Source organism: Scardinius erythrophthalmus (genome assembly GCF_964197995.2).
Source record: "Scardinius erythrophthalmus genome assembly, chromosome: 16".
NCBI classification, from domain to species: Eukaryota; Metazoa; Chordata; class Actinopteri; order Cypriniformes; family Leuciscidae; genus Scardinius; species Scardinius erythrophthalmus.
The window spans coordinates 23,393,521-23,406,630 of NC_138236.1; the positions used below are offsets into that span (position 1 = coordinate 23,393,521).

Sequence of the window (13,110 nt, forward strand, 5' to 3'; positions counted from 1 at the left end):
GTGTGAGAATATCTGCCTTTAATTGTTTTATTAGTTACTAAACTAACTGAGTGAATTGTTGACCACAGAAAACATCAAACACAACCGCTATTGTGCAATTAGACATTTAGTTAAAAATTACCTACCAGTAGGTATCAGTGGCATCACTATGCAAAGCATTTGACAATTTGTATACACTGAATGTCTTTTAAAATACTTTATATATAGTCTGAGTGCAATGATAAACCATACAGGTTTAACTTTAATTGGATTATTTTAAAGACTGGCAAAAATGACAAGGAATGGTTCAAAACGAGATCACTGGAAGGGCTTTTCATAAAACCAGACACAATATATTATAAATGAAATCTTTTATTAAGATACTGCTGAATACAACAGATGGAGAAATTCCTGGAAAATAATCGTTTGGAGAAAAGTCAGCATTTCCAAAGCTTTTATCTGCATCCATATAAACCACAAGCTGTTTAACATTGATTTCTTAAAACTAACAATTTATATTTCAGATATTTTTTATGCAAGCATTTTTTTATATATTATTGTATTTAGTATTTTATGTTACTAATACTTATTTTAATTACTAGTAGTTAGTGATCTAATAGTGACTGGTATTCAACTAGTCACTAGGATTATTATATATTAGAAATGGAAATAGTAACAAAGAAACAAGCGCTAACAGTAATGAATGGTTTGGTAAGGCACGATAAAGTGAAACAAGCATCAGTAACAACTGAAGCATACCAGTCTTAAGTGAATAATTGATATCTGGACCACAGTTAAAATATGGCAAAATTAGTAATTTGTTTATTTCCTGTTATTTGTAAAGTGAGTAGTAGCAAAGTAATAAATGCAAGTATATTGATTAGATAACCTTACTAGGCCTACTATTTATTACTTTGCTACAAGTCACTTTCCCAATAGTGACAAATGGGCCTATTCAGTTTCTAGTGAAATTAAATTGAAAAATATATAGTCACAATTGGATTACTTACCACTGGAACTAGTAACATTAAAATCTATTCTAGTTTGTGTTAAAGAATAAACTGCTTGCCATATACAACTTGCCAATTTTCCTCCGAATTTCACATTTCCAATTTAACCCTTGATAATACTAAAGATGCTGAACTGACTTCTTGGGGATCCCACACCATTGAATGCCTATCCGGGTTCCATGTTGTCTGTCTCTCTGACCAAAAGCATTGCACTATAGTCTTTAGCTGAGCCTGTCGCGCGTTCTCTTTGCATTAAACTATTTGATTCCACGTTATCTAGTAGTGGAAGATTTCGTAGCTTAACAAAGGCCCCAAGATCGTCGACTAGGATCGTCATCAGTCCCCCTGGACAGCAGAGACATCAGTCGACCTTCTTCTTCACTGCATGAGCTGTGGCTCGCAACGAGAGAGGAGGAGCCGCGAGTCCCGCGACCGGTGCATCGCATATCGACTCCGCCAGATCATCTGAGGCTGCCCTACTACACCATGAAACAAAAAGGATGGTGCCTTCCACAACCCGCTTCGTGCTGATAAACCAGTACAGAGGAGTCGTCTAATGTGTATTTATTTGATCACCGTGGACCGAGCATTAAACGCAAGCATTTGGATCTAGCTGCATGCTAACACCAGGCGAATTGTTGACCCGTGTGGATTTGACGTCTGTGTTCTGCTGGATGTTTAGGGAGAAAACAAGTGAAAGAAACTGCCATCATTGTCCTACAAGATGGAGTGCTTGACCGAACTGGAGAAGTATACGAAGTAAGTACTTTACAGCTGCTGTGCGTTTGTTTTGGCACATAAAACATACCCAATGAAAACCTACATGCACTACAGATTTTAACCAGTTAGCCATTGAGCTATCTAGTTAGTCCTTTTACTGCTAACTCGCTAACCCAACGCTCACGGTGACCCGTTTTCATGGGTTCAGAGCATAAACCATAGGTCAAACTGTACATTTTGGTTTGTAGAGAAAAGGGCAGTGTAGATAACCCGTTAAGCTCAACAAATAGATTCGGTTATGAAAAATAAACATTCATAGACGTTTCAAATGGGTGACCATAGCGACAGTTCACTGTGCAGTTAGCCAGCGAGCCGAGGAAACTAACGTTACTACATGCAGGGACCGATCAAAAAAAATGTAAGTAAGATTATATAAAATGTGATGTTCTTCGTTGCTGGAAATTCACAGAATGTCTAAAATATTATTAGACAATATTGTAATGTCAATGTATATCGTATGTCCTGGATACACAAGTGAAAATAGATGCAGCGAGGCCTCCGTGTAGGCCTCATATCCACGAGGTAAATTTTGTAGCTCCCCGCGCGCTGTTTAGGGCCAGCTCGTTGACATTATGAACCAGACAGTCATTGTTGGAGTTACTGGTAACTAACCGAAGGCCGTGTTATTAAATAACCTTAGTTTCGTTATGGTCGTCCACAGCAATAATTGAACTGAGACGTCTGTAGACAAAACATTGCTATGTTGTGCAAACAAATGTCACCCACACGCGCTCCTCTGCAGTATTTAGCAGCTAAGCATTTATTTTGCCACTTTACCACAACATGTCGATTTATAATCCTTTATTATATGATCAACGATCAAGCTATAATTATTGGACATAACAAACAACATAATCCAGTCTTACTCATTTATGTCAGAACCCATATTTTGCGTCCAGGGCACGTAACGTTAGTTTACCTTTCACATATGAGACAAAAGGCAGTTTGTCCTGCTGAGCCAGATAAGTGCTCTTCCCTCCACTTCTGTCTGCTGCTACAAGCAGCCAGATGACCATTTCAATTCTACATTTTCGCGTTTCGACAAGCATAGCAAATCTAAGGCTTTAACTATTATTATTCTTAAAAATATTAAAAATCAAACTTGAAATGAATGAAAATTACAATTAACTGCATAGCCCCATTCATATGCAAAACATGACATGTAGGCTGAATATGAAAAGTCATGTAAATCCATGAATTACACAGAAGTAATTTACCAGCCAGAAACATGGAACAAACACTAGGCCAAATATTGTTTTACTATTAGCAGCCATATTAATATTCAAGACAAGTGACAGATTAATTTGCAGCAGAATATTGTAAAGATAGTTTTGACAGCTAAATGAAGTGTTTCACTTTTGAAATGTCAATAAGCTTAATTAATTTACTGTCTTAAAGGGATAGTTCACCCAAAAAAGTCTCATCATTTACTCACCCTTATGTTGTTCCAAACCTGTATGAGTGTCTTTCTTCTGCTGAACACAAAAGATATTTTGAAGAATGTTGGTAACCAGTAGATGGTAGCCATTGACTTGCATAGTATTTTTTTCCTACTGTGCTAACCGTCAACTGTCTTGTTACCAAAATTCTTCAAAAAAAAATCTTTTTAGTTCAACAGAAGAAAGAATCTCATACAGGTTTGGAACAACGTAAAGGCCCCGATATACTCACAACAAAGTTCTTTTTCGTTTTTCATTTAGGGGTAAAACGAAGTCCGAAATACGTGTGCAGCGATATACTATTATCGAACATCTGACGCCGCCCACTCTGATGAGAGGAGAACGCTGTTTAGATGAATATGTAAATATGTGCTGCACACTTTCCTCTCAATCACAAAATTAATACACAACAAAATTAACAAAACAAGCAAGCATTTTATTAAAGCATAAGAAAAGCATATGATCATAGCATCGTGGATATTTTAAAGTCACGTTTATTTACATATCACTTTATACAATAGATTAAAATCAAGCAGCTTTACCGTATTAAACATGAAAAACAGTGTATGTGTCTCGTTTCATCAGAAGTACAACTTCATTTTTTACTGTAAAGCAGCTCTCCAGGGTGTTCATGTTTTCATTCAAGGACGTCAGACCGCGACCGACTGAACAGGCCACATGAGCCAGAAAAGATTTTCATGTGAAAGAAGGCGGAGCGTCCGAGCACACCTACCTAATACGTAATTGCCACAGACCAATGGTAGCAGGAAAAACAAATGTAAAAAAAACAAAAAACAATATAACAAACTTTTAGAACAAATTTTTTTTTTTCAACAGAATTCGTTAAATTTACCGAAAGCAAAAATTAAATATGTAAAAGTAAATTTAAACAGAATAGAACAAACTTTTAGAACAGAAAAATAGAATCAAAAGTTAAAAATAGAGACGACAACAATATAGCCTATATTTCATATTGTAGACGTCGGTGGGCAACAGAAGCCTATTCCTCGGCGGAGCAGCGCGATAACAAAAAAAAAATAAAAAATACACCAAAAGACCATTATCGGCATATCTTGCAGTCAGTGAAAATAAATTAGGTGCAATGACGCTGATTATTATTACTGTTCTATTCTAGAGAGCGCTCCTCTCTCGTGTGAGAGAAACAACCGATCTTCAGGGCTTTCTAGTAAATTTGTGGTCGAATGGTAGAACTTAGGTTTCAATGATTTAGATGACACGGGTTCAAATCCTGATCAAACATGGGCTACTGTAATTTTTTTTTATTAATGGAGAGAGATATGTCTAGTTTTATAACTCTGTTACACCATAGTTTTTTTTTTTTTTGCTTATATTTCTAAAATAAAATGACCATGCATTTCCATTTTACACTAAGGAACAAGTATCCAACAGAATGACTGAATTTACATTTGTATAGTAATTCCAATCATAATTTCAAAAGCAGTTCTGTTAAAAATAGAAAGAAAATGTTCCCTATCCACCTTATTCTGCTCAGTCTAAACAATGCGCGCTGCCATGACGACGACTCCGGTTGCCTACTTCCGTTCATAGCGCTTGACCTGTACTAGCAGCGAGAGAATGAGTTCAAGCTCCTCATGTGCTGTTGTTATTTGTTTTAACAATTCAAAGAAGATTTCAAACTTTTTAGAAACTGGGTGTTTTGAGCATAAGATAAGAAGGAGATAATGCCCATGTATCAGATACATTCAATAAAGTAAACGTTTAGAGTGGTTAGCGTTAAAACTGAACTTCTCTCGCTACTAGTACAGGTCAAGCGCTACGAACCGGAAGTAGGGAACCGGAGTCGTCGTTATGGCAGCGCCCATTGTTTAGAGCAGAATAAGGTGGATACAGAAAGAGTTAAAAAAAAAATGGTTGTAAGCAAGGTGCGATTTGCCAGGGCGAAACATACAGAAAAAAAGTATGAAGCTGGAAGAGCTGAGATTTGAACTAAGACCATTTGAAGCGTTGACCACAGACCTATCGTCTGAACGCTGTCTTACGAGCATGAGCTTAACCTCTTATGCTTACGCAAAGCCTCATTGATGTGACATTTTTCTATTGCAATGTTTGTTAAATGTTTTCATTTATTTATTAAAGAAAAATATGCAATCATAACAACCTACTGTAAGCATTTTTAATTCTTAATTAATGCTAAACACAAATGCTGCCGACTAACATCAGTTAGCAAGTCCTGACAATGTTTAAATATTACGATCATTTAGTTTAATTCATTTCACTGTTGTGTTTCAGTTCATAAATCTAGGGCTACTAACAAATTAAATTAACATGAAGTGTAAGACACACAACCTTTACATGCATTGCCTTTCTAGCTATAGAAAAACTGGGCACACAATGTTAACGTGTGTACTTTGCTTAAAGGCAGGGTAGGCAGGATTTTTCTAAAAAACGTTTTCCCAAATTTGTTTAAACTGTCTTTATATACCAATATATAGGGATGGGACGATTACCGGTTTCACTATAAACCACGATAAAATGTACTGACGGTTAATTATATCGTTTAAAATTTAATTATCATTAAAACCGTGTTTGATTATCGCGATTTTAGATCCTGTTCAGCCAGCAACAGTCTGACGCAGGCGCAGCGCGCAATGTTATTTTTTTTATTCAATAAGGAATTGCGGAAGGCAGTGACCGTGCTCGGGAGATTTTTCAGCCTTTTAAAGGGCACCTATTATGCCCCTTTTTACAAGATGTAATATTGGTCTTGGGTGTCCCCAGAATGTATTTGTGAAGTTTCAGCACAAAATTCCCCAGAGTTAATTTATTATAACCATTTGAAAATGTCATTTTTGGGGCCTGTTTTAAAAAGAGCTGTTTTTGGTCTATACCACCTTAAATGTAAATGAGCTGCATATCCCCGCCCTGCTGGACCCAGATGATGAAGAGAGTCCGGCACAGAATAAACACGAATGAGAATGGACTAAACGTCTCGGAAAGGTTATTTGATACATTTATGTACTTATAGAGTTTTAATCGCGTCCCCTTTGCAATTATGGATGTGCAACACACACACACACACAAACAAATTGTGATAACTTTCGCGCAATTTTTTTAAACTAACTTATACACACGCTTATGTGGCAAATATGAGAAGATGGCTAACGTTGCAGAACCAGAAAACAAATGCTGCAGGGAGATAGACGTTTATACTGTCTATGGAGATAGAGGTATTCATTTTACATTTTTTATTGCTGCAAAAAATAATGTACGTGACATAAAACTGTCTGACGTTGTTTGTTGAGACATCCTATGACTACGACAATAAATAGCTTTAGACGCATTTGTTATTGAACTGGCTGACATGACATCGATTGAAATGACTATTTGCTCAAAAATGATAAAATACACTTACTTCTCTTGGAGGTGACGTAGGATCGCGAACAGTAGGCAACGATCCACACTTGAGGATTAACTTTGACCCTCGTTCACTAAACAGTCAGTCAGAAAATGATTCTTGTATTTAGGAAGTTTAAGTGGTGCCTTTTCTTCATAAATAAAATCCATCCGCTGCGTTTTCAGTGGCTCTGATGTCAGTGAAGACTAGTATGTCCATTCTTACATCCCACAACAGAACACCTACACTTCTTAGGAGACATTACCGGCTGTCGTTGAAACAATGGCGATGGTGTGCAGAACAGATCACCGAGGGCGGGGTCTATGCCAAAACCAGATGTCAATCAAACCGCGTCGGTGGGGCTTAGCTCATTTCTACGTCACAATGAGGGAAATCTAGAACAGCTCGTTCTGAGACAGTGCTTATGATTTATTGAGATAGTAAAAAAACTACTGGGTGGATTTTTATCATTCTAGGGTGGTTTTGCTCACACACTGCCAACACACATTTATGTTCAAACACCATGTAAAAGTGAATTTTGCATAATAGGTGCCCTTTAAAAGAACCAATTCTGAGGTGTGGTCATATTTTGGCTTTAACAAAAGGCCTGAGGGAAACTTAATCGAGGATGGTCACCCTGTCAGCAGAACATGCACAAGAAAAAGTCGCTGCAATAGGGGGAAACTTCAGATCTGCCGAGTCGTCTTGTGTGACCATCACCGACACTGACTGTTGTTTAGCGAACGCAAGGCAAGGTAACTTTGACCTCAATACCAAAACTACGTCTGGGAAATAATAGGGCATAAAATGTTGTTTTAAGTTGAACTATTTTATATCAATCACTTGAAATAAACGTGAAGCTTCCGCAAAGAAAAGTTTGCGGCAAGTGGCTTAGCCAAAGACGAACGAACAAGTTCAAACAAGACTTAAAGGGATAGTTCACTTTGAAATAAAATTTTGGTATGTTTTAGCTTACCTCAAGGGCATCCAAGATGTAGGTGTCTTTTTTTCCGCAGTAGTTTCAATTTTGATATTTTTAGGTCAAACCGTTCTTGTCTGTCAGTCATATAATGCAGGTCTGTGGTCACTGTCTCAAAGAGCATGCACAGAGTCCAAATTAAAACAATTCCCCATCGTCCAAATTAAACAATTCCCCATCGTAAGTACACATTGATGGCCTAAGACACGAAACGAGCGGTTTGTGTGAGAAAACGAACAGTATTTATATCGTTTATACCTCTTGTAACACAGCCACGTCCAAGTGATCTGAGGGCGCGGGCGCTTCCTGCTGTGTGACGTGTACGCAGACTGGTGCATAGATATATATATACACTAGATGTCGCATTAAAGACATTCGTTCCAATGAACTGCCGTAGCCAAGGCGACATCTAGTGTATATATCTTTGCACCAGTCTGCGCACGTCACACACCAGGATGTGCGCGCGCCCTCAGATCACTTGGACGTGGCTGTGAATAAGAGGTAAAAACGATATAAATACTGTTCGTTTTCTCACACAGACCGCTCGTTTTGTGTCTTAGGCCATCAATGTGTACTTATGATGGGGAATTGTTTAATTTGGACGATGGGGAATTGTTTTAATTTGGACTCTGTGCATGCTCTTTGAGACAGTGACCATAGACCTGCATTATATGACTGAAAGACAAGAACGGTTTGACCTAAAAATATCAAAATTGAAACTACTGCGGAAAAAAAAACCTACATCTTGGATGCCCTTGAGGTAAGCTAAAACATACCAAAATTTAATTTCAAAGTGAACTATCCCTTTAAGAGTGACATTTAAAGGATAATAATTTATATTCATTATACACTTATTACACCGATTTTTTTTTTTTTTTTTTTTACCACATAATTACGGGGACATTGAATTGAGATTGTTTTAAATCTTACCTGTTTATAAATCCATTATGTACAGCGTACAAACAATCGTTCAGACAAGATGATCACAACAATATTATCAAACTCTGTAAACAATAAATCAACTTAATTTTCAATACAATTAAAAACGGAGACGCAAGACGGCAAGTTGTATTTAAATGAAACAAGAGAGCGCGTCCATTGTGATACATGGTGTACGTTAACGTCTGTCAGAGAGTTTGAAGTCTGCCCAGATGAAGAATACAAGACAGTGCAAATGAACTGGTAGTTCCACGAGACTTTTATAGATGTTTTCTCTCAGTTAAGCACACTCTTCACATACATGTCGAATAGCGAATGTTAAAAGGGAAAAGAAAACACTCTAAAACACGCTACAAATCAAAGTGGAAGTAAACACATTATAATAAAACAACGGTCAGCAGTAGAGCAGTCATCTTCCTCTTTGCGTGATCAATCTCACTCTCACTGTGCGTGCGCGCTCACATAGAAACAGCATGCATACAATAACGTACGCCATAGAATAAGTTATCTTAAAGGCACATCAACATTCATGTCATGAACACTACTTAACACTAGGTGGCCGTTACAATGGATGTGCGCAGTGTTATTATGCGTTGCTATTGACGACCATCGTTATAAGGAAGGAAATGCCACATAATAGAATCTTGCTTTAAAAAGTGCATAGAGCTGCTTGTTTTATTTGTTGTTTGTTGATTTTCAAATATAAAACTTGTTGAAATGTCTTCAGTGTGATCATCAACTCTTTTTGAACACTTTCATCTCGTTTTAACAAAACCGTGATAATATTAATAATCGCGATAATTTTGGTCACTATAATCGTGATATTAAATTTTCATACCGTCCCATCCCTACCAATACATAATTAAAATGTAAGTACGCTGAAAAAGAGAGTATAAAAATCGAGTGTCTGTAGTCCTCTCAGGGCTGCAATAAACACAGGTACTTATTCCATTCACTCCCACCCCCTCCCTTCTGGACTCCTTCCAAAGCCACGCCCCCAAAACACATGAATGCGCGATGCCGACCGCTCAGCTGGAGGAGGACGCGTTTGCACTGCGCATGTAGTGACATCATGTCAGAATCACATGTAATAAAATACCTAACTTTATCATTATGAATATAAACAACTAACATGGCTGTTAGTACTCACTATCAAGCTAGCATATCGATACTGGTAAAGTTTACGAGCTAGTAACGAGCTAGTAACATAAGGCAAAGCTAAAAACAGGTTGCATTGATACTGCTCTTTCTCTGCCATAATTGTGATTCTTCCTAGCTTCCGTGCCTCTTCCCCGCCTCGAGTCAAACGGGCGCATATGGGCAGCTCCTGTAGCTGCAGGGGTGGTTGCCATGGTAGCGAGGGAGAGTGACAATCGCCCAGCCAATCATTTCATTCGTTCCGAATGGAAATAAGTAGCTGTTTATTGCAGCCCTGAGAGGACTACAGACACTCGATTTTTATACTCTCTTTTTCAGAGTACTTACATTTTAATTATGTATTGGTATATAAAGACAGTTTTTGGTATATAAAGACAAAAAAAAGTTTTTTAGAAAAATCCTGCCTACCCTGCCTTTAAAGGGGTGGTTGATTATGATTTCACTTTTCTAACTTTATTTAGTGTGTAATGTTGCTGTTTGAGCATATACAACATCTGCAAAGTTACAACGCTCAAAGTTAAAAGCAAAGGGAGATATTTGCTTTTACAGAAATCGCTTTTTAAGGACTAAAACAAAAGGCTGGTAGGGACTACACGACATTCTTCCCGGGTTAGTGACATCACTAACCCTAACATTTACATAAACCCCGCCCCCGGAACACGATTTATAGATTATCAAGACAGAATATGCTAATCAGTGGCTAGAATATAACTACACATATTCATCAACTAGGCTAACCATTCAGAAATGTTGACATGTTTTCACTTCTGACTCCGGTTTGAACATAAAAGACTAAAAGTTTTTGAAATTTTCAGTGCATGTCTGTGTGAGGTAATCGAAGCTGCTAATGACGAGCTCTTGAAGCTCCACCCTCTGTGCTGGGAGCAGCAGCTCATTTGCATTTAAAGGTACAGACACAAAACGAGGCGTTTTTGCTCACCCTCAAAAAGTGACGACTTTAACATGCTATATAAAATATCTGTGTGGTATTTTGAGCTAAAACTTCACATACACACTCTGGGGACATCAGAGATTTATTTTACATCTTGTGAAAAGGGCATTATACCACCCCTTTAAATTTGATACAATAATAGAAAGCTACATGTTTCAGTTCTAAATTTGTACTGTAATTTCAGTTATTATGAATTCGTTTAACTACAAAGTTTCTTTTGAATTTATCAGCTGGCCAGTTCTCAACGAGCCGCGTCAGATTACGCAATAGAGAGAAAGAATAAACTGACACTTTTCAAAGTCGGTGATTGTAGTGCCTCTTAGCGTTAAAAGGCAGCAAATACCCCTAAAAGCTGCAGAGAAGCAAATGGAATGCTGCAATTCATAGAAACAACTGGACTCCAGGCAGCAAGTTACCATTTTGTGTTAATATGCTGAATTTAGGGGTAAAATCATACCCTATATTGTATTGTTATATATTATATTGACAACTCATCAATTAAATATTTGGGCGATTCCACAGTATCTGTCCACAAGGGGTGTAATGAACAATATAGATTGAACAATACCCAGTTGTTGTCATTTTTTTATTTTTAGTTCACTATTTTGTTAAAGATAGATGTAAGAAATAATAAAGTTACTTTTATCCCACTAGGCCTTGGCATTATCATGTAATGAGACTTTATTTTATTTCCGTCCCCATAAATTGCGGATGTCACGGTGGGACATTCAGTGCATCTGGATTTTTCCTAAGTCATTTCTTTCATTTCCTTTAATAAAATCCTGAATTTTGGCGCAAAACATTTATTTTGGTGTGTCTTCTACAAAATACTACTACTAACACTGAAAGTAGAATTCCCTTAATCCACCACGATGCAATGGAAACATTTACTAACGTTCGTTACACTTTCTGTCCAAGCAGTTACGCACGTTAAAATATGATTCTAAAGGAAGCGGAGATATAATTTTTCCATGTAATTCTATCAGTAGCATAACGATAAAACCATCTTGTGTGGGTTAAATTCTCATATGCGTTGCTACATGATAAATTGTTAATAAATCGGGATAAAACAGGGGCCGAGATTTTCTGTCCAAAAATCATAACGCTCGAACATTTTATTCTGACGCTGAATTTCCATCTCCTAATGTCTAGGCCTGTCACGATAACAAATTTTGCTGGACGATAAATTGTCCAAGAAATTATCGCGATAAACGATAATATTGTCGTTCTGAGACCATTTTCATTTCATATAATTATAATGGCATAATAATGCAGGTACACCTTTTCAACGATCTATAAACTTTTATTTCTAAAGAATATTAAACATTGAAAACGGAAAACATTTTAAATATCCCAAAAAATGAACAAAACAACCAAAAACAATGAAAGCAATGGACTCTTAGTGTCTGTTAACAAAATAAATGTCTGTTAATAAATAAAATGAAACAAAATTGCACTTCAAAAAATATTAAACATTAGGCTTTAGACATTATTAAATAGTGATACATTCCATAACAGGCAAAACTGACAGTTAGGACCTTTGTAAACAAATAAAAAAAAGCCTCAACAAGCCATATCGCACAATTTTGCACTGTTACTCCTGTTACTTTGTCCTCCTGTTACTTTGTCAAGTGATTGTGTACTGTCGGGAAGGCATGCTACGCACTGAAAATACTTGGTTAGGATTAGGGGTGAGGAGTGCGTGCGTATTACACGCCATAAAGAGCGTATCATATGCACGCAAAAACTATTTTTGGCGTATAAATGGCACGAGAAATAACATTCGTGGTATAGATACGCATTTTCATGTGATCGGGCTCGCTGTCGCAACTCACAACTAGCGTCTTCTCTCTCTCCCGGCAGTAGCCGCAAACACTCCCGCCGGCGCTTTCCCATACAAAGACCATGTGACTGAGCGCCGCGGCGCCGCCTTCTCACACAAAGACCATGCAACTGACAACAAGAGGGTTCACTCCTCCTATACGCTAAAGAACCGAGCGAGAGTGGTCATCCAGTCTCTTTGGTAGAGAGAGAGAGACGAGGAAAACAAACAAGCATGCAAATGGAATTATCGCGGCCGGAAAAATTATCGAGCTCGTTTTTTTTTATCGTGCGATTAATCGACTTATCGACTATCGCGACAGGCCTACTAATGTCTCAACGGTTCTCATCAAAGAAATAAGATTGTATAGGTCACGGTTGCTCTGCGTGTGAGAAAGGGTTAACAGGATTTCACGGATTTCGACGAATGTGGGTAAGTTTGTGGATTCTGTCCAAAAGGTTACGAACGTTAAAATGATACGAACGTGGTAAACTTTGGTTAAGTAAACATTAAATAGGATCATTGTGGTGAGAAAGGATAAAAGAGTGTGTAAGTCGGATGATTGCGAGTGGTTTCGGACCGAAAGCGTCGTTCATTGTGAAAGAGCATGCATGAATGGTGGTTTTATACATTTTGACAGATTCTGCACATCTTGTTCGTAACTTAGACGGAAATT

At 37.5% G+C, this 13,110-nt stretch overlaps 1 protein-coding gene across 2 annotated transcripts in view; it reads left to right on the plus strand.

Moving 5' to 3' along the window:
• Nucleotides 1-1,138: 1,138 nt before the first annotated feature.
• The window catches only part of setd2 (SET domain containing 2, histone lysine methyltransferase), a 41,755-nt gene continuing 29,783 nt past the window's right edge, over nt 1,139-13,110 (plus strand). The window contains exons 1-2 of one of the 2 annotated variants that reach the window (XM_081388132.1): nt 1,394-1,748; nt 3,470-3,569. The gene's annotated coding sequence lies outside the window, so the exon portion shown is untranslated. Of the gene's footprint in view, nt 1,749-3,469; nt 3,570-13,110 lie in introns of both variants that reach the window. The other variant, XM_081388131.1, reaches the window with a different exon arrangement.